The sequence below is a fragment of the Camelus bactrianus genome, chromosome 3, assembly GCF_048773025.1.
Source record: "Camelus bactrianus isolate YW-2024 breed Bactrian camel chromosome 3, ASM4877302v1, whole genome shotgun sequence".
In the NCBI taxonomy this organism is placed as follows: domain Eukaryota; kingdom Metazoa; phylum Chordata; class Mammalia; order Artiodactyla; family Camelidae; genus Camelus; species Camelus bactrianus.
This window is the reverse complement of record NC_133541.1, coordinates 63,626,685-63,646,895: the sequence shown is the minus strand read 5'-3', so window position 1 is coordinate 63,646,895 and position 20,211 is coordinate 63,626,685. Positions and strand designations below refer to the sequence as shown.

At 34.0% G+C, this 20,211-nt stretch overlaps 1 long non-coding RNA gene across 1 annotated transcript in view; it reads right to left on the bottom strand.

Moving 5' to 3' along the window:
• Positions 1-1,370: 1,370 nt before the first annotated feature.
• LOC123615188 (uncharacterized) overlaps positions 1,371-20,211 on the bottom strand; it is a 464,042-nt gene continuing 445,201 nt past the window's right edge. Inside the window, exons 16-17 of the long non-coding RNA XR_012505525.1 lie at positions 18,075-18,232; positions 1,371-1,447 (exon numbers count right to left, since the gene is read on the bottom strand). This is a non-coding gene — a long non-coding RNA (uncharacterized LOC123615188). The remainder of the gene's footprint in view (positions 1,448-18,074; positions 18,233-20,211) is intronic.

Sequence of the window (20,211 nt, the reverse complement as noted above, 5' to 3'; positions counted from 1 at the left end):
TTGGGGTGTGTTGGCTGCCAAAGCAAATTAGTCTCACTTTATCTTTGGGGCAGTGACTTTGCTAACTTTATTGGCTGTGTGGGGCCTAGGCATTCCAACATAAGCAGGTGACAAATTTTTTAAAAAAGTATAGTTAAGATATCGATCCCCTTCCTACCCCAAAATGGTGCAACTGAAAGAATAATCAGAAAAGCTATGAGAGAAGAAGAATCCAGTTAGAAAACATGAAAGAAGTCAGGACTTAAATGATCGTTAAAAGTAGCCAAAAGAGTAGGACAGCATCACTGTAAGATGTGTAACACTGACTTCAGGCCTAAATTTACCATCGGGAAAATATTAATGCCACTGACAAAGCGAATGAAACAACAGATTACCTCCAATACATACAATTATTATATATTTTTAAAAGATGGCAGAAGGAGGAGAACAGAATGGAAGAAGCAATCAAATGTGGGAAACACAGAAAAACTGAACAGGCTTGAATAAGTCAAATGAAAAGTTTATGTGATATTAACAGAAACATCCTGCCCAAATAAAAATGTTTTAGATAAGCTTCCAGTCCATGTCTTTGGTCTTCCAAGTAAATGAGAAAATTAGAAGTTTGTGTGTGTGTGTGTGTGTGTGTGTGTGTGTGTGTGTGTGTGTGTGTGTACACTTGTAATAAGTAAAGAGAACTCTTTGTTTACTTCAAATATGAAGTTTCTGGGAAATAGATGGTGAAAAAACATACACTTTTAAAATTGTATCTCAAGTTGTGCTGAACCCTGAAATAATGAACTCTGGACACCTTTTCTCCCTGTTAGCAATGTTCCCTATAAATCTGGGGCAAAAGTTCAGGTAGCCTGAACATCAGATACTCTTATTTGGCAGGTCTGTGATGGGGCTGGGATCATTTCCTTTCTAACAACACACACATCTCTACAAGTAAGAAAAGATACTTTCTCTTGTACCACTGTAGCCCTAGAACATTAAACAGCACTTGGCACATGATAATACCTACCAAAAGAGTTCGTGAATGAATGAGTGAAAACATTAATGACTGACTAAGTGAATGAAGTACACATGATTTTGATGCAAATTGTCCAAGGACCAAGCTTTGAAAAACAGTGATCTGACATCTTCATTCTTTTTCTTTAATTTGGGGGAATAATGAAACATAATATTTATTGCCGTAACAGACTACACAGGACTTGCCATCTGTGGCATCTAGCTGACTGAGGTAACTGGTTTACTACTACAGGTGTCAAAAGTAATTGGATGCTATAGCAATTCTTTCTGTAAAGACTTCCTTCTTCAGTGATGAAATTTTTTTCTTTCACTTGGTAACTTAGACCTTAGTGCTAAAGTTAATTGGATAGAGTATATGCTTACCTAACTCCATAATGACTCCTCACCGTCAATCTTTTCATCTCCATAGTTATCATCGTGGATTCTCTGAACTCCATGCCTATGTTGATGAGCAAAAATAAATAAATATAGTGGAGGAACCCAGCACTGATATGACAAGTTAATAGCATGCTTACTTATATGATATGTTCATGGTCACTGATCTCAAATATCTCTTTCCACTCTCAGTGAAAGGTTAGGAAATGAATAGTTAAGCAACAGCAGGACTCATGGAAAGGACTCCAGAAGTTTTGAACATGAGGACTTAATATTGTGTCAGGCCCCCTTTATGATTTAAGATACAGAGGAAAGCAAAGATTAAGGGCCATTTCAAACTTCTGGTTAGACTAATTCTCAGTTGAGACAAACTTCAGTAACACTGAACACAAAATGGACTCCCAGTACAAACAATATTGCTCTAGGAAGTATTTTAAGTGCAAAAGCAAGGCTTATGCAAAAGTGGCAACAACAAAGAAAAACCAGGTGATTTTCTATCTGTTGTAAATTTTTGACAGAAGGCCGGAAGGTAACATGTCAAAAGCAAACCCAGGCTCATCATTACTTTATGAGTGATGACTCCATTTGTCTTAGTATTCTATTGTCTCAGTGGTTTCCAATGCATACTATTTTAAAAGTACTCTTGTCCATTTTTTTCCTGTTCTTTAGGGCATGCATGTATAGATCGAAATATAAAAAGAGGAAAGTAGAATAGCAACAGAGATTCAGAAATATGTTGGTTTAGAAACAAAATTAGTGGCTAATCTCCACCACTAAAGATTAGATAACTCTCAGAAAGTCTTTTGGCCTTTATTTTATTGCTTTCTGTTGAATGACCGTGCTCATTCTTCACTGTGTGTGCATTTACTTCACCTGGTAGAGCAATCCTTGTTCAATATTCATACTGCAAATAACAAAACAGGAGCACTTTCAGTAGAAAATGAGTGTGGTGTGTAAAAAGCCAGTCCTCCAGTCAAAGTATAGTTGTAAGACTAGAAGCATTCTCCTTGATTTAAAATTTGAACAATACCGACAGTGTAAGTAGTGATAGTTGTGCGCTTCGGATGGGAGAGGACTAAAATAGTTTCAACTCAAAACAATTATGAAACACTAAGTGAAGAATATACCAATGTATACTTCCCACTAAAGGACTTAGATCTTTGTGTTACTGTACTCATATTCTGTGTTTTCAGGTTCATGCTTAACTGGTCAACATGAGAATGGATTTCGTTGGTTCCTGACAGTTCCGTCTATCTTATCCTTTCACTCTTTCATTCTTAAGACATTGTTTCTTAGACAATGCATAATTAAACTACTTCCCTTATATTTTCAACTGCTTATTTCTACTACCTATAAAAGTAAAATTCATTTAGCATAAATATTTGCATTTCTTTAAAATCTATTTGAGCCTCTGAGTTCTTAGATTTAAGAAAATTAGTCATTTCATAAAAACAATTAAGATCATAGTGGCATTTATTTAAAGGAAATGTGAAGTCACTACAAGTTTAGAGACTGATGCTATAATTGAGTAGGAATATTACAGAAGCAACACAGACCAGAAACTGACTAGACTTGTTTATATAATAATACTTTTTAAAGTAAGGGGTGTTCAAATGAAAAAGATTGCCAAAAATTAGATAACAGATATTGAGAGATATTAATACTGAGAGATATTGAACTGATAGTAGCAAGGGTTGGTGACTGAGAGGATCAATGGGGAAACATAATAGAAAAAAACAATAGTAATTATTTAATTTCTGTTTCCTTGGGATAATGGTAGCATCAATAACAAAACTGATGAAATTAAGGGAAAGGAATAATTTGATTTTTTTAATGATTTTGTTTAGAACATGTAAAATTTGAGCTACTTCTGGAGAAATCATACAAAAATATCTTCATCTCAGACCCTTTTACTCAAGGTACCAAGTACCTTTTTGATATTTCTTCTTGAGTGTCCTAGAATTAAAAGGTAACTCAACATGAGCAAAACCTTATGCATATTCTCCTCTTGGTTCTCTTATTGTTTTAATGCAGAGATGGCAAGTCAGAAAGCGGGTTGCCAGATTTAGCAAATAAATTTGGAGTTCAGATAAACAACGAACAATTTCTTTATATATACACATACACACATATATACACATACATACATACATACATACATACATACATACATACATATATATGCATTTAGATATACACACATACATATATTCCCAAATATTGCATGGGACATACTTATATATACTAAAAAAAACCTCATTGTTTATCTGAAATTCAAATTTAACTGGACTGTATTTATTCTGGCATCCCTATTCAGAAGTCAGGATTTTATCATTGAACCTTCTTTCAGTTTCTCTCACTGCCCATTCCACATCAATCCATCACCTAGTCCTGATGGTTTTGCCTCCTAAGTACCTTTTGAATCACCCACCAAGTTCCCCCTTTGGTACCACCACACAGCAGGCTAAACCACCATGATCCTTCAGCTAGGTCACATCCGTAAGTTTCTTCATTCTACTCCTCTAACTCTCTGGCCTCCCTCAAGTTTTTTCTCCAAACTGCATCTTGCATCATATTTTCAAAATGAACATCTGTCATACCACACAACTCCCTTGGACTGCTTGAAAACTGGTTCTCAGGATAAAAATAAAAATGCACTGTCACAGCTTACAAAGGCCGGTAAGATCCAGCCTCTCCTGACTAGCCTCATCTCACATGTGCTTCAACAACACTGGCCTTTTTGAGAGACAAACAAGGACAGTTCTACAAAGGCCTTTAAACCTGATTTCTTCCCATGGTCTGGAACACTCACATGTCTCCTCACTTAGTTAATGTCTACTGTCAGACTTTATGTGTCTTTAAACATCAGTTTAAGCATCACTTCTAACAGCAGCTTTCCCTAGATCAGATCTTATTACATGTTCTCAGAGGAGTCCCATTCATAATCTTCACACAGATTTAATTTTACATTGATTATTTGAGATTATTTGAATTTTCATTTTCTTGCAAGAACTGAGGCACCATGATGGCAATGACCATGTTGGATTTTCCTCACATTTGTATCTTCAGAATAAGCCTGGTGCTGGATATATAGTCACCACCAAATAAATATGGGTTGACTGAACGATATTCAGTAGACATTTGGAGAAAAGGAATTCACATTGGTAAGGTGGGCTGGGGAGAAATTTGAAATGATTTATTCCATAAAAACTTTATAAGATTTGACTAGAGATAGTCATAAAAGGAGGAAAAGTTGATCATTTAATCATGAAGACTATTTCTATTCAGGAATCAGGTGAATGGTTCAGGACTATGAAGGAAAGACAGAAAAGGGAATAATCAGACTAAGGAAGCAAAAGTGTGAAGTAGGGGTGGATCAGCATTTTCAAACACTGCAGAGAGGAAAAAGGAAAAAGAACTGGTACTTAATGTATCAGTTAGGAGGTTAGTGGTGATCTTGAATAAGAATTTTTTTAATGGTGGAATAAAAAGCCAACTGCAAAACAGTAAAGAATAGAAGACAGCCATATGGACAATGTGGGTAAGCCCTATTTTTGAAGAAAATACCCCAAATTTTTCATGTTGCTGAAATTGATTCCACTTAGAATTTTAAAAGAAAACAAATACATGTCCTATATAAAACCCGCACACATGATTCTCTATAACAATGTTAGGTCTGGAAATGAGAAATTATTTCTAATTACAAGAGTTTCCAAATACTTCGGAAAAGAGGAAAAACTGAACACTTATTCAGTATATTCTGTGTGTACAGGTTAAAACACAGGCAGTTTTCTGTAGGAAAGAAGTATCTGTCAGCAGTCAGTATACAACAAAAGAACAAGCCCACTCACTGTCCACTCAACGAAACCTATTTCTTTTTAATGAAAAAAATGTTCTCCAACTGTTACACAATTATAACAAAGGGTATTGGATAACAGAAAAGTTTCATAAAAATGGGTCCAAAATCCTTGTAAAATAGTGACACACTTTAAGATGAAAGTTTCTCAATCACTTAAAAAGCGTAACACATGCAAAACATGCAGAACCATTTTTGTGTACCTGACCTGGAGAGTATGTGTTTTCATAGGTGCTAATATTGAGCTAAATATAGGCCCATTCATGAACTTCATGCTGTTATATGAACTATAATGTTGTTATAACTCATTACAATTTTTGAAGGACGATGCTGTTCTTCAGTTTCTTTCCCAAGTTTTTCATGAACCATTGTTTTCCTTTTGCTGCTTCACTTAATGCAATATATAACATTTAAGCAAGATAGACTAAAATTGGGGGAAAAATTTAAATAAAAATAAAATTTATGAGTGATCATGTGTCAGAAACACTCTGCTGTCTTGAGACTGCTTTCCTCTCCCAAATCTTACTAAAATTTCTTTGAGATTAAAAGTCAGAGCCTTTTTGTGCCTTGATAGTTTTCAGCTGCTATTCAATGCAACTGCTGGAATATTTAAGTGAGAGGGCCCTGGAGAAAGACAGCGCAGACTCTCTTGTCAAGGGACCGACCCCTCACTAAAGCCAAATGGCTTTAAATGTCGAGGGTGGGAAGGCTGTGGACATTGTAGGAAAAAAATGTTCACTTTGGAATAGAGTGTCAAGTCTCCCTCAAACTGAACTAGAAATGAAAATTCAGCATTGCACCATTTTTACCCCCTTAGATATTGTTATGTGAATGAAGAATTATTGCAGAGAAAAGCATCTTTACTTTTATTGCTGTTGCCAGATGCCTTCCGTGAGTAAATATATCTTTCATTATACCACTGCATGTTGGCGTTTTAAGATGTGCTTTTTTAAAAAACTGTCTTATGCCTTGAAAGTACATAATAACCATGTTAAACAACTTTATTTTTCCAAGAAATGGTGCATTTTCTAAGTGTTATCTACTGTAATCATTTTGCATTTAACATGAATTGAACAGACAATCTCCTTCAGATGAACTTTCTGGTGACAAACTTTGAAATTGACAGATTAAAGCTGATTTGGGGTTGTCAAAATACAGTATAGCTATCTGCACAAAATATGCATAAAATTTTACAGATGGTGGACTGCTGGTTTACACGGCAGCTATGCTAGTATACCCACTGCCAGTTAAATTAATAGTGTCACAATCTATCTTCCATGGCAGGTGTAAATGACTTTTAGCACATCAATAACTAGTTTACAATGATGTCCCTTCAGTACTTATGGTTTACCATTGATTTTGCGCTTTGTTCAAAATAGCACACATATAATCCCCATATCTTGTTGTCGGATGAATTTTAAAATAAACCAAGTATTTATAGACTTGAGGAAAACCTATTTAAAAAACAGACCGAGTCAATTATCAAATTATCTGCTAATTACTCCACATAACAATAGGGATTCCAAGTTTATAACTTTTCATCTAACATAGATTAGCATTGAAAGTGAACATTCACGAAGACTATGATATATAAATGAACCCATGTAAAAAATCTTTTTGAAATAGCTGCTATTATAATGTGGACAGTTCAATGATTTGGAAGGTATTCTATGATGAATATTAAATTAACTGAACAACTCCTCATGGTTTAACTAGTCTTTAGTAAAGGATACTGATTTCATGATCACCATCAACATCACCATTATTATTCATAATAACACCTTAAATTTGTATAGCACTTTACAATCTGAAAAGCACTTTTACATGTAAAGTAATCCCTCTCCAATTTTAGTTCCCATTATGTGACTTTCAAATATATGCAAATTTATTTCTATATTTTTTTTTTGCAACTGCTATAATATCAGTTCCTCTCACTTCTACTGAAGATTATTTTGAATAAGGAAACTGGGTGTTGGGAACCTCTGAAGCAAGTTAAAGTGGGTTGTCTAGAAATAGAGATTCTTACAATAGAATCTTTGAGAAGATAAAGAAAGAAAAGGGAAGGAGATTCAAATCAGAAAACCACACTAGATGAGAAAAGGAATGGATGGAAGAGGGCTGATGACAAGCGCTTTGGCAGGAAGCTATTTTGGGGTGACATTTCTAAGAATATGTAACCTAGGATACAAGGAGGCAGTTTGTGAAATACCTACTCGGTGATATTAAGGAGATCATATAAAATGAAATCAACAGTTTTTTGGCTCTAAGCATCCAAGTTACTCTATATCTTATGCTTTCAAAAATAGAAGTTGAGAATCAACAAATCATAATCACAAAAACACATAAATATTACCTATTTGTTGGAAGACACAGAAACAGCAGAGAAAAGAAAAGAGCTCCCCAACATACTTACTATGTGAAAAATTAAAAACTAAATATGAGCATCTCCTTTAAACTGCAGAGGAAAGAACTTGAGAAGTTTACATTAAGTATAAGGTGATAAATGAAAATGGTATAGTACCCATTATTCCTACTTTAAAATGTATAAGCTGTCATTGATACTCTTATATTGAAATCTTAATCTAATGCTCCAGCTTTATGTTTGTTTCTGTGATATTTGATTAAATCTGTAACACCAAACCTCAGTTCACAATCCTATTTTACATTCCATTTCAAATGTTAATTTAAAACTATTGAGAAAATTTTGTTGAGATTTACATCTATTTTTCAGCATAAAATTTAGTTCCTCATGATTTTCTCTATGGTTTTCAAACTGTAAATCAAAAGAAGCTAAAGTAAAAATAAGAAAACTAGGAAGGCTACATTCAAATTTGATCTTCAATTGGTAGGAATTCTCATATTCTGATCAATAATACTGTGTAAACTCTTGTATGAGTGGCCCCTGATGAAACATACCTGCAGATATTCATACCTTTGTGTGGTATCCTCCTAATGTTGTGACTAGGTATGGTCATGTGACTTGCTTTGGCCAATGCAACATTAGTAAGCATGAAGCAAGCAGGGGCTTATTAAAACACTGGAACATGTATTGTTGGAACATGTATTCTTGGAACCTAGAAATCGCCATTCTGTGTGGTAGCCCAAACTGGACACGTGGAGTGGCTATATGAAGGAGAGCCTAGAAACAGAGTCCATATTCACAACCAACAGACTGTACATATTGTCCCATTCAAGCTGTCCCACTTTGCCTCAGTTTTCCAAGTGATCCCAGCTGAAGATCCTGACTTCTGTGTGAGCAAATAAAATACTGTTTGTTTTAAATGGTTTTTTTTAAACACTGAGTTTTAGAGCAATTTATCAGGCAGCCATAGAGGCTTTTTTACAGTGCTTGGTGAGTTTTGAAATGTAGATGATAAAAAAAAAAAAATCAGTAATTGTGGAGGCTGACTACTAATAAAAACTATAAAATGGCCTCTGATTACACAACATAACTCTCCAAAAATTGCACTTACTGTTTTTACCAAAATATAGTTTTAGCTTAGTTTAAAAACAATAAAAATATATCTTGGTTACTTTATTTGGCATAAATGCTATGCATTTCTTTGATTTTTTTTTTAATTTACAGGAATAATACATTCTAATAATTCTAATGCTGATATGTCCTAATTCTCATTCAGAACATGCTCTACTCCAAGAAATACAAGAGATTTAAATATCTTAAATGTTAGTGTGAAGAACACCTGAAAAGATAAATGATATTTCAAACAACACCATTATAGTGTTAGGCATAAAAATTTGTTTTCCATTTGTATAATAAACATATTTACTCAACTTTGCTCACAGTTACTGAATTAAGTTTTTGGTGTTCTATGCTGCAAAAGATATACTGACATCATATATTATTCAAGTGCAAATATCCCTGAATGATTATTAAATAAAAGAAACTATATTTGATCACATTTCCATTAATATACAAATTGTAAAATTACTGTTGAATTCTTTGAAAGGGAGAAAATTTGATCCTAAATCATTATAATGTAACTAATATACTTTGACATGTAAATAAAGGAAAAAAAATAAACCAGAGATTGTTCTCACTATTGACATCTATCATACATTTTCTGTGACACAGAGTAAAAATAGGGTCAAATACACTTTCAAAATTTTTTTAAGAAGACCTAAGACTATAAGAAAATCTGTAAGATTCATTGCTGTTTTATAATTTCCTGAATCTATAAGAATGATATAGAATTTAACTGCGGATAAAATAGAGTGCATTTCCGTACATGTCCCTTACCACCTCCCTAAAAACTTGGGAATTTGTCATCCTTATTTCTCATTCGTTTACATTTGTTTTACGTTATTTATAATGCTTTGAGGAAAGCTGTGACTTTTGACAGTTGAAAATGAACCAAGAAAGAGAGGGAAGAGAGTGCTGAATTTAGAAATATGAATTTAATCCAACATAAACAGAAGTAGCATTCAAATTCATATAATTTCACAGTAAAATTTTGCACATTGGAGGTGCTACCTATCAAAGAACATCTATATTCATCAGCACACGTCTCATCACAGGTAAAAGGAGTGCATAATTAGTAATCTCACCATTTGACATTAAAATCAGTTCATAAATAATGCAGATTATTTTCTTAACAAACTGAAGAAGCTGCTACCTTACAGCATAAAACAGGTTTTAGACAACAGTTAACTGTACTGCAACTGAGAATTCAGCGACTTTATACATGACTCATTGACATTCTATAGGCACCATATTGATATGAGAGCAATAGAGGGTCAATGTGTCGATGACATCACTTTAGTTTCCTTCAATATCACTACCTACCACCCTGGCAGAATCAGTGATGAGCCACAATTATCATTAAAACTGAAGAACTGATAAGGTGATCTCCGCCAAACCAATGTATATAATTTGAACCACTTTCTATTATCTTAAACATATATACACTTAAAAGACAGTCTGCACTTCATTTGGTTCAATTATTTTTATGTGATGATATATAAATATTTATCTACTGAATTAATGCTCACTGTACATTTGAGTTCTGAATTGTCACATTAATATGTTCAACTGAATATAATTCTTCCTATTTTTTGTTATTTCTTGACTTTAATACTTTACAAGAATATTTGCAGCACCTAGCCTCTTAAAGAAATAAAACTAATCAAAAAGTCTGACAATTTCTTGCTCATGAAATTTGAGAAAACAAGTTAGTGACATATAAGCTTCTTATGTACTAAACTTCGTATCATTAAGGTTTTATTCTGAATCAGAACCCATCCTAATATAAAGGTCCATTTTATTACATTTTTCTTACATGATCCTGGACAAAATTTAATCTATCTCTAAATATGAACACAAATATAAATGTACAAAGCAACTTGGACGTGGGTGTTTTTAGGCTAATCTGTGGAAATACTAAGAATCTCTTACAGTTTACACAATAAGGACAAAAATAAAGTGTTAAAAAAATAAAAAAGAAGAAGAAGAAGAAAGAAAGAGGAGGGGCCAGAAAGACATAGTCCAGGGGGAAACCAGCAGGGTCTAGAAGCTATGTGTTAATTCAACACTGGAGGAGAGGGTCAGCAAGTAAGGGCGTGGAGATACTGTGAAAGAAGTGAAACATTGCCTCTGGGGTAAGAGAACAGGAGAAACAGCCATAAAAATTTAAAGGGCACTAGAAATTTACTCAGATGCCAAAGGGAATCTGTGGAAGAATTTATTGGATTCTCTGCATGAGAAATTTAAAGTTCAAATACAGCATCTTTGGACTTATTGACTGATACGCTAAATAAATAGATTTTTTGTGTTTCCTCTATAGACAAACAGATGCATCATATATGCAAGAAAAAATACAAACCCATATACTCCCACATACAAAAAAGAATATATTTGTGATGAATCAGAAGCAGAATACTTCTAATTTGAATTTATTATATAAAGTATAATTTCTACAGAAGCATTTGTGGTAGATGATTCATTAATACTACTTAAGAAACAAAATATTTTATGTAGTAGAATAGTTATGTATTTATAAACCTCTTAGTTCATTTGTAGCATAAACTACCATAGAACATAATGCTTGTTAAAGCAAAAATTGTACCAGACTAACTTAAACAGGCAAGGAAGACTATTCAAGACCATTGCAATACAGGAAAATGGTCAGAGCTCAGTTTCAGCTCAATTCTACTGAAATAAAGAGAGTAATTTTTAAGAGCTGAGTCAGGGGGATTCATAGGCTACTCGTGTTTTCTAATAAGGCTTACTCAAAGGAAAAGTAAATTTGCACACATCTCTAGGATAGGAAGTAGTTTACAAGTTGGAGCAAAGTGTCCCAGAGAAGTTAGTTCTCATAAAGACTTGGAAATAGAAGCACCATCTTCCTTGATCAGACATTTCAAAGGGGTGGTTCCCAGGCCCTTCAGAAAGCCATTCCTGGATTGTAAAACTAGCAAGAAGCTTGTGAAAAGATTATATCTCAAAGGGCAGAGAAAATTTTATAATTACAAATTTCCTAAAGTAAATGATCTAAGAAAACGGAGGTTGGGGTCTAGAGTCAGGAAGAAGTCCATCTAAAGTTTAGTTAAGCTGAGGGGGATGTTAATGCCATTGTTGTCTTGCTACAAAAGCATTGTATTTCATTTTTAAATGATGGTTTTATATGAATATCTCTTACCTTTTACTTTTAGTTCCATATTAAGTCTTTTATTACTTCCTAATAGTTGAATATATCAAGGATTTTTTAAATTAAAAGTGAAAATATAATCTCATCTCAGAGTACAGGTCTATAGTGTCTGGATCTATTCATATCTTCCAAGAAACTACTAAATCTACTATCCTGGATAGATTTTAATGGAACAATCACTTTCCATTCAAGTTGCTCTGAGGAAAAAAAAATTTTAAGTCAATCAATAAACACTGGTTCCTAAATATTTGGAAGAACTGGAAGAAACTTAATTTGTGGTATCTATTTCTCAAGTCCCACCACTGTACTTTGAAAAATAATTTAATTTTGAGTACATTTTGTAAGATAAGCTGACAGTAAAGCTTTTAAGTAAACATAAAGTAAAAAAAAAGCAGAAAAAAGATTTTTCTTTCCTTTCCATTTAGTTTCTGTTTAGGCATAATATAATTTAATATTAAAAGAAAAAAGTACCTCATAGGAAAATTTTCAAACTTTTTCAAACACAAGTTTGCATTAAAAGGCAGCTGAAAGTTACAATTATAAAATTATTGTCAATTATAAAGTACATTATGCTATGTTAGCCAAATTCAAATTCCTCAGTAGAATTTGTTCATCTTCTACTGAAATTTAAGAAGGGAAGGTAGAAGTTCAAGAACACTTAGGACATCAGAGAAGAGTGTGGTAATGAGGCCAAGAGCTTCTCAATCTACACAGAGCTCTCTGGTATTCACCATTTCAATGCACCTTTGCTAAGAAAACACTTGTCCCTCAGATCCTTTTAAGAATCACCATATATGATGAGAGATGTTACTAAAGCTGTGTTGTGGATATAAATTTTGCAGAGATGGTGTAAAAAGATGGAGAAGCACTATTCAAAAACAGTGTTTGGTACATAATAGGCCTTCAGAAGTCACTTGCTGAATGAGTGAATAGCCTCAATTGACAAATACTGAAGAAAGTAAATATAAGTAAAAATTGACAGTCTCATCTTATTCAATTCAATAAATATTTAGTGGGGGGAGGGTATAGCTCAGAGGTAGAGCATGTGCTTAGCATGCTCAAGGTCCTAGGTTCGATCCCTAGTACCACTGTTTAAATAAATAAATAAACAAACAAATAAATAAATAAAAATAATTTTGAACATCTACAAAGTTCCTGTCATTCATATACAGAATACAAAATCTTTCAAATTTTCAAAAAGGTTAACTTGAGGAGATCAAGTCAGCCTTCAGACTATTCTTTAAGAAAGTGAGTCCACCATGTACAATGGGATGAACTGAAAGCAATCCATTTTTCTTGGGAGATAAAGTTGGGAGTCAGATCCTATTTGAAGCTGCTGATACCACCTCTTCTGAATGGCTCAAAGTTCTTCTCAGTGTATATGGTAGCCTATTTTAAAAAACTGGCTTAGAAATTCAGTAAAATATCCCACAGTGAAATAATGTTGAGTTATTATCTTCAAGGAATAGGATCAAAGTCACGTTAATGGAAGGATGTGCCTTCTTCACGAGGGACCAGACTATGCTGATTACTATTGTAAATGTTCTTACTTTTAAGTAATTCCTGCAGAAATTTGCCAGGGCTGCTGCTAGACTGTTCAGTCTGTATCTTACTCTTGACAGAATAAGAATTCACAAGAAAAAGGAGAAAAAGCCTGTGACTGAATCCTTTGACAGTGGAGATCACAAGATACACAGGGCATACGTCTGATGCAACGAGGTACTGGCAAAACCAAAAATTAGAGGCCAGAGAGGGTCTTAGAGAACATGTGCCTGCGTGCGTGCGTGTTGCGTGTGTGGGTGTGTGTGCGCCTGCATGTGTGTGTGTGCACGTGTGCATGCATGTGTGTGCCTGCCTGTTGGGGGGTGGGCAAAGTTCAGGGGCACAGAGCTTTGAGAAGCACTGGTGAAGATGTGGAAGGGAGACAATGCATGCAGCAGGCATGACTCTACAACCTCTACTCCTCTTCTGGACAAGAGAATAAATTAGTTGATGGGACAAATCCTTGCCTCCTGTTTTTTGACAAACTGCTATATATGCCTATCAGGGTCCAGCTAAGTTTGGTTTGAAGGAAATAGATGGTAGCTACTTCTGACCATTTTGAGTAAGCACCCTTTCTCCAACGGACATCCCAGAAAACCCTGATGCTAAATAAATGTAAACAGGAACATCCATATTTACTACAGATGTCTCCTACACAGCCAGGAACACAGGAAACCCTGTGCCACAACAGAAAAAGAAAGATAAAGGAGGAGGAGGTAGTCAGGAGTCTATAATGAAATCCTGGCAACTCTTCAGCCTTTCCTTTATTTTCCTCTCTTTCTCCATTTTTCCTACATCCCAGATTTTTTTCCCTTTCCTCTCAAACAGTAATACAATCCCTACTAACTGTTGATATGATTTAGACAAAGGATACAAAAACATATGATCTGCAGTGCTGGCCATCCTGATTTATATTCCCAAAAGAACTTGTTAACACAAAAGGATTGAGTTGCAAACTGGAGGAAAATTTGAGTAAGAAATGTATCTCTTCTGTCCCCTACCTCTTTTCCCTGTCCCAACAGCCCACCTCTGAACTCACCCAACTGGCCCAGCAGGGGATTAAGATTCAACTCCTAGCTACAGGCCACTCACCAACACTTCCTCATGAGCTGGAGTCTCAGCACAAGGAATATGGAATTTCTACATGGAAACTATACAGACGAGGAAAATTTCTGGCTGAGTTATTCAGAATTGTGTAATATAAAAGAAAATACAAAATCATTTTTAAATGCATGCCTAAGTGTGCATTTGAAATAAGAAATAAAGATAAAATATCAGAAAATAAATGAATACGTCCTTCCATCAGTTCAAAAGGGCACAAACCCAGGTAGGAACTGAATGATTAGGAAGTTTTTCCCTGTAACATATCAACAGTAACAGTGTCAGTGAAATACTTGGGAAACTAAAACATTATTACCAACCATATTATTAGTTCATATTTTAATCTCATCAAAACTAGCCTTATTCTTTATTTTCACTTTGATCCTATGACCAGCTCTTTTTTGCTCAACTACATCTCTCATTCTGTATCAACTCCTCTTAGTCATCTCTCTCTCAGCTGGGGGATACCCGAAGTGACCTTTAAGAAGCTGCATGCTTGAAGCAATTGTGAAATCAAACATCATTTTAAGAAAATCAGTAAAAACTAGATTTATCTGATCTTCTATCAATCGCTCTATGTTTTCTGTATGCTTTTTGTCTAGAATTCTATTTACTACTTTATCATAAAAGTCATTAAACATTTAAAAGTAAAGAGATACACAGAACTTTTATGATTGACTTTGTTTTTTGTAACTCAAAGGCAGCTTTTCTTTCAGAATTTTGGAAATATGTTGAACAATACAAAAATGGAAGAATTTTATTTTAAAAATGTCTTAAGAAGTGGCAGAGAATTCATAAATAGCAAATGTATAAAGAAGTGAGATTGATTAGAATAGAGCATAGATAGCTCTGAAATAATCATGCACAACTTTCTTCAGGCATCATATTTAAGAGTGACCTTTTGTAAACTGACAATACACACTAAGAGTTTATGATGTCCCTTGAACTTTACATGTATTAAATAGTTTAATCCTTACAACCATCCTAAATGGTCAATATTAATCCTCTCATTGTTTTGCATATAAGGGAACAAACACCCAGAAAGATTAATTTAGATTCCCCAAATTCCCACAGCCAGCAAGTAGAGAGGTGGGGTTTCTAACTGAGGCAGTGGCTACAGAATCCATGCTCTTAAGAACTACAATATTCTGCCTCTTATATCTCATTGATAATAGACTATATGGTAGGCGACACATTCCTGCAGGGGAAAAAGTTAAGTGACTTTGCTATATAATGCATTACAATATAGGGGATGGTAGCATAGTAATGGAAGTAAAGAATGTTAAGGAAAGTTGAATCAAAATGATAAATAGATTAGATACAGATATTTCTCTGACAATGTTTTGTATCAGATCCAAAGTATAACTCAAAAGAGGATGATGTAGTCAAGCCTGTATGTTTGCAATGAGCTCAGACTATGCAGGACTATTTAGAAAGGCATGTTACAGAGATTGATGAAACTCTACTAGACTTTGAGTTCATTTCTGGACCATGGAATCTAAGTCTATAACAGAGAGCTGAGCTAGGTAATCTATAAGTTTTTCTTTTTTCAAACCTAACATTCTACGCTCTCATAATAAAGGGGGGAAAAAAGAAAAAAATCATAATAAAGCCATTTAAATAAATTTCTCCTCTTAAAATTGCATGATTTGATAATTTTCTTTCTAAGCAATTAGTTAATGATAATGGAAATGTATAAAATATTTGACTTTTAAATTTAGAAGCAAAGGTGCATGATTCTAATAAAGTTTTAGGAAGAATATAATCAATAAGCAGATATTTACTGAATATATATTATATGTGAAACATTATATCTGATGCTGGGAAATATATAAAATAATTCTAAATTAAAATCCCTATGTTTTCACTATTTTGAATTTCTAACGGAAATGTTTAAGACCAACATGAAATGAAATCATAGCAAACAACTATTTGCAAGTAACAGAAAAGTCAATTCAAAGTAGCTTAAACAATGTAGAAATTTATTATGAACAGTAGAGAAAGTCATGAGTTATGGCAGCTCCAGGACTGGTTAATTCAGCTGCTCAGCAGTGTTAATAGAAGCCTGTGTTCCTTCTGTCAGATCTACTATTCCCATGTGTAGGTCTGTACATACTGAGTACATTTAGCAAAAATTGAAAATAGTCTGTAAGTTAGACAGCCATGATGTCTCGAAGTCTATTTCCTGATTTTGATGGCTGCAGTGTGCTTATGTAGAAAAATGTCTTAGGTTTTATAAATAAATATTAAAGTTGTGAGGCATCAAGTTAACAAGTCAGTCTCAAATAGATTAGGAACAAATTTTCTTCATATACTCTTCTTGAAGATTTCCTGTACAAATGAGATTAGTTCAAGATATAAAAATATTGAATACAAAAAAATATGAATAGAAGTATGAGCTTTCTCAATAAAAGAACAATATGACATAAAGCTTAGAATCATAAGATATATCTGTTACATTTATTTATTTACATAATGTTACTTGAGTACCTAATGGTTACAAGCACTGTGCCTACAACTGAGGACCCAAATGTAAAAAAAGAGACAGAGCCCTTGCCCTCTGGAGCTTAGTCTAGTGAACTGTTGTTAGGAGAACAAGAAAGCATGATATGTTCATGTGATGAAGGAAGTGCAGGATGCTATGAGTACACAGAGGTAGGACCCTAGATAGCCATTTGACAAGGTAGGTATTCTCTAAGAATTGATATCTAAGCTAAAATCTAATGTTTCAGTAAGAGTTACTCAGCAAGGTGTCTGGGAGTGAGGGTGTGCTCAAGATAAGTGATCTACACAGAGATAAGAGTCTGAACTAACGCGTGGAAATACAAGACAAGGCAAGTGTGTCTGACAAACTGAGAATGCTTGATTACCACACTCAGAGCCATTAATTTCCCTCATACCACAAAATCATGGTGGAAATTATTTTGTAGGAGGAGAGACTAGAGATCTGCCTTCTGAGAAGCTTCCCAATGTTTAGAGAAAGTTGGAAGCAAATGGACTTTGTTTCCTCTCTACTCTCAGAGGATGTCTGTTTTCTGATAAAGGATTTCGTTGTAATAAGAAATTTTAGACAGGAGTCAGAAAACTTTTCTTGCCTATGCCAATGTTGATCTACGTGTAACCTTACAGAAGTCACTTTTGACTCTAAAATTCAGTGTTCCCATTTTTAAAGCACGAATGATACTTTGTACCTCTCACTTAGATACTCTAAGGTTTTATAAAATATTCACAATACTGTACAAACACAGATTACTAAGAAATATGAGCTATATATAAATTACCCTTAATAAGGTTTTTTTTAACCAAAATCTACATTTCCTTATGTACTTAATTTTAAATTAAGCATGACTTCTACAAATTTAAAGGGCATGTTTAATATTTCCTTCACAAAAAAATACTGGAAGAAATGCAAAAGCATCCCACAGATTCTGTATTCAGTTTGGAAGCATATTCTACAAAAGAAAATATATTCTACACTCCCAAAGAGAATGCCAAAAGAACGAGGAAAGCAGTCATGCTGATCCTACCTTTTATATCAACAACAAGAGGAATAAAACTTCACGCTTTCAACCAGTTTTGAATACAGGAAAGCAGCTGGGGCCTCGAATCTTCTTTCATCACCTCAGGGTGTGACGTGATTATTCAGGAAAAATCAAATTGACTTTATAACTTCGGAGAGATACATCTACAAAGAAAAGAAGTGAAATGAAAAACTGTAAATTACAGTTCTCTACTTGAGCAGGCCAAATAATTCACCCTGGTCTCAGGAATAGCTCCTGTGCTTCAGGGACGGAACACAGTTTCTGTGTGGAAAAGGGTAACGTTAAGTGACAGCAGCTAGTGAGGGTTTCATTCGCCTTTATACTTAACTGTTTTTTTTTTTCATTCATAGGTATACTAAGAAATAACTTAAAGTGTTTTATATATATATATATATATATATATATATATATATATATCTCAAGATTGACTTCTCTATGTGTGTGCATATGTGTGTGTGTGTTTGTGCACGCACCCTGGGATATATGAGATATCTAGATAGCTATCTATGGATTGATAGAGAGATAGAGACATAGATAGAAAGAGAGAATCCTCAGAGGATAAAAAGTGTATTTCCATCTGATACAATCTCAAAAAAATTATTAAAGTAATCATTAATTTATTTAAATCCTTTTTTTCTTAAATCTGTAATTCAAACCACATATGTGAAAATAATGTGATCTGACCAAAACTGTGGTTCTTAGGGAGGCCTGCATGCAAAGAATGTCCACTGGAAGACAAGTGCCCTTATTTTCAGATTCTAAGCTTCGCATATTTGGAGCATGCCAATAATGGTCCACAGACCCTAATAGAGGAAAGGAAACTCTTTCTCTGGAGAGTAGATAAGAGCTCAATTGAAAAAACCCTTCCCTACAACACTTGTTCACTCAAGTTTGAGGGCCTGGCTTTCACAGCTATTTGCATCGAGGAATAAGATTACAAAAAGGATACTACCTTTTTCTACGTGTACTGTCACCTCTTCAAATGTTGAGTGAGTTGCCTAAGAAAATTCTAAGGTATAGCCTCAAATAATTTAATACTGCCCTCTAGAGGCATTATAATAGCATTAAATTTGCTCCTTCTGGTATGGTTTTATTAAACTTTATTTCCCTAAATTTAAAAGCACAACTTTTTAAAAACCCACGAAAGATAATTAACATAAAGGTTTGCTAAAAGTTGGATCCATTTCAAATTTCATTTATCAAATTATGTTTTAAAAATTTAGCAAAGCTCAATAGCTGAATACAGTCTCTAAAATTAATCTTATAAAAATTGCAAACCATTAGCAAGGTGGCAATGTATACACTGGAGTCCCTTAGTTGCTATGTATGGCTTTTCTGTGAAATCCTGAAGCATCTGGAGGGGAGTGGTTGGTATAAACCAATGCCCTTCTCAGAACAATACCTTAATTAAAATCAGGAAACTCAGAAAATAAGAACTATTTTTTTCCTCTAAGAACAAAGTGAAGAAAGCATCAATCCAAGAGCATTTTCTTCAAGATGTGAATAATACGCAATTTGCTAAAATATGAGTCTGTGACAAAGAAAAATAAACTGCTTCTACAAGTGAACTCTTGAAGACTTTTAGGAATAAATAGATTAAACAAACCAAATTTGGATTTACTATAACAACAGTTATGAAATACATTCAAGGAGAAGATACTCAGGTTTTTGGGATTTCCATGAGAAAAAATCCAGGTACCATGAATTTTAGATACAAGGAGGAAACTAATAGAAGTTTGAAAACTAAGAAACTTTGAAGAGCTTTGTCATAAAACATCTGTGATTGGAGAACTGAAAACTAAGCATAGGATTCCTATTTTAAAAGAAAAGTTCCTTGTCCTCCACATAGGCCTGAAAGAAGAAATTTTACATTATAATTTTTTGTGTTAGGAAACGTGTATGAAGCCTGCTGTCTTTCTTGCTGGCACAGAGAAAGCTCTTTGGAAATAAAGTGAAGTCTGTTCCCTCCATAAGGACGACTTCCTGAAGTGTTTATATTGAATATGTTGGTTGTTATCAATACAAAGTAATAAATTACTAGATATACTGCGTTCTCTACCAATTTTAAAGAAAAGAAAGTGCTGTAGAAAACAGTTACTCCACAATTATCTGTAAAATAAAT